This window comes from Bos grunniens, chromosome 7 (assembly GCF_055505025.1).
Source record: "Bos grunniens cultivar Pamir isolate PY7600 chromosome 7, Bosgru_T2T1.0, whole genome shotgun sequence".
NCBI classification, from domain to species: domain Eukaryota; kingdom Metazoa; phylum Chordata; class Mammalia; order Artiodactyla; family Bovidae; genus Bos; species Bos grunniens.
In genome coordinates this window covers 43,974,864-43,977,571 of record NC_141171.1, presented here as the reverse complement: position 1 = coordinate 43,977,571, position 2,708 = coordinate 43,974,864, and the positions used below count along the sequence as shown (strand labels likewise).

The window sequence follows — 2,708 nt, the reverse complement described above, 5'->3', positions numbered from 1 at the left end:
CATGCAACCATCCCCACCATCATTGTCCCCCACCATCATCTTCCCAAACTGAAGTTCTGCTCCCATGAAACACTGACTCCTCCTATCCTCCCCCAGTCCCTGGCCCCACCATCTACTTCAGTCTCTGTGGATCTGACTCCTCCAGGGACCTCCTGTGAGTGGAATCAGCTTTCTATGTCTGCTTCTCTCACTGAGCATCACTTCCTTGAGGTTCACCCAGGTTGTAGCAGGTGTCAGAATCTCTATCCTTTCTAAGGCTGAGTAATATTCCACTGCACAGTTGGACCACATTGTGTTTGTCCATTATCCATCAGCGGACACTTACATTGTTCCCACCTATGGCTCCTGTGAATCCTGCTGCTGTGAATATGTGTGTACTTGTTTCAGTTCCTGCTAAGTCACTTCAGTCGTGTCCAACTCTGTGCGGCCCCAGAGATGGCAGCCCACCCGTCCCTGTGATTCTCCAGGCAAGAACACTGGAGTGGGTTGCCATTGCCTTCTCCAATGCATGAAAGTGAAAAGTGAAAGTGAAGTTGCTCAGTCATGTCCGACCCTCAGCGACCCCATGGACCACAGCCCACCAGGCTCCTCCATCCATGGGATTTTCCAGGCAGGAGTACTGGAGTGGGGTGCCATTTCCCAGTAGCTCTTTCCAATTCTTTTGGGTGTATATCTAGAAGTGAAATTACTGATCAGTATACAAATAACTGAAAAGTATACCTCAACATTTCAAGGGTTAAAAAATAACAATTCCCATGGCTGGCATAGATGATGGCAAATGTACCTGCTGGGACACAACTAAAGGATGTGCATTTGGTAATGTTACTTTGGAGATGATTTGAGAAAATGAATCATCATGGTCTTAATATTTGTCTCATGGTCTCTGACAAGTAACTCCTTTACACTGAGAGTGTCCTGAAGGAAAACTCCACAGTGTGTTCAAGTGTCTAAATTCAAGGATGCTCACAGCTGTCCTGTCTCCAACAGAAAAAAGATGGGAGCCACCTAAGTGTTCAAAACAAGACAATTTGCTCAACAAATGATGATAGGGCTGCCCTCGTGGTCCAGTGGTTAGGAATCCACCTGCCAATGCAGCGGACACAGGTTTGATCCCTGCTCCAGGGAGATTCCATATGCAGAGGCGCAATTAAGCCCATGCACCACAACAGGAGAAGCCACTGCGATGACAAGCCCAATCAGTGCAACCAGAGAGTAGCCCCAAGTTGCTGTAACTAGAGAAAACTCACCTGCAGCAACAAAGACCCAACACAGCCAAAAATAAATAAATCTTTAATGAATAAATATATGATGATATATCTGTGTCCCAGTATTTAAGATGACGACTGCTGAGTATTCACTTAGGAAAACATTCACATACTCTTGTAAACTGACAAGAGAGCAGTGTCTTGGATGAACTACACACAGGAAGAAAAGATTCCCATCAACATGAAAAAGGGTGAAAGGTCACACACAAATGTTTCAGGGCAGATGCTATAACAGTAGGAAGAGGTGTGAGTGTTCTCGGGTCCATCCATGTAACAAAGTTGCACAAACTGAATGGCTTAAAGCAACAGTATTTATTCTCTCCCGGTTCTGGAGGCCTGACTCCAAGATCCTGGTGTCAGAGGGCTGATTCCTTTTGGAGGTTCTGCAGGAAAAACCCAGCCTCTTTCCCCAGCTCCTGGTGTTGCTGGCAGCCCTTGTCTTATGGCTGCATAACTCCAGTCTCTGCTCCTCCTCTTCACATCACCTTATTCCTTGTATGTTTCTCTGTCTTTTTCTGTCACACCCTAAATCCAGAATGATGTCATCTCAAGACTCTTTCTTTTTTTTTTTTTTAGCATCACAAATCTTTTCAATAACAAGGTAGAATCTGGGGTTAGTTTGTGTAGCCGAGACTGGCTCATCAGCCTCTGGTGTGCTCGAGCTTCTGGCCCTTGGAGTGTATAGAGGGTTTGGTGTGTCTATGCCGGGTTCCTAGGGCCTTGCTGAAATGCCTGTACACCTCTCAGCCCTGGGGAGGACCAGAGAGGAAGACAGGGCCACAGTCCATGGGGGAGTCCAGGGCCAGCTGGCCAAAGGTGAGGATCTTGCCCCGGCCTTGAGGATGCAACTCTGGGCACAGAGCACACACCTTCAGTTTGGGCACCTCCTAGACACACACATCATTGGCTGCAGCCCCCATGACCACAGCTATCTTGCCTGTCCAGCCCGAAAACTTCATCTTCTCTATCATCTGGAAAAGGGACCAAGGTGGACGGCTGGTGTAGCTCACAATCTCTTCAGTACAACTTGACTGAAAATGGAGGTGCTTGGTCTGGCCTGTTCAGCTTGACCAGCAGCCTTTGATAGGCGTCCTAGCTCTTGGGCTCCTTGCAACGAACCTTTTGGTCCTTGTTATGGTGGATGTCAACCCCCATTATGGCACTTCCTCAGTCAGGTCTGGAAAGCATCTCAATACCCTAACTCATTACATCCGCAAAGACCCTATTTCCAAAGAAGGTCCCATTCTGAGGTTGCGGTGAACATGAATTTGGGTGGGGGGCGACAATGCTATATTCAATTTGTGACAGATGGATGGGACAACTTTTCTTTCATTTTCTCTCCCTTTTATCATGATTGTCTTAAATGACTAAGCGCCGAAAAATTGATGCTTTTGAACTGTGGTGCTAGAGAAGACTCTTGAGAGTCCCTTGGACTGCAAGGAG

At 47.2% G+C, this 2,708-nt stretch overlaps 1 pseudogene; it reads right to left on the bottom strand.

Moving 5' to 3' along the window:
• Nucleotides 1-1,906: 1,906 nt before the first annotated feature.
• On the bottom strand, nucleotides 1,907-2,420 carry LOC147369340 (large ribosomal subunit protein eL18 pseudogene; annotated as a pseudogene).
• Between the last annotated feature and the right edge of the window lie 288 nt (nucleotides 2,421-2,708).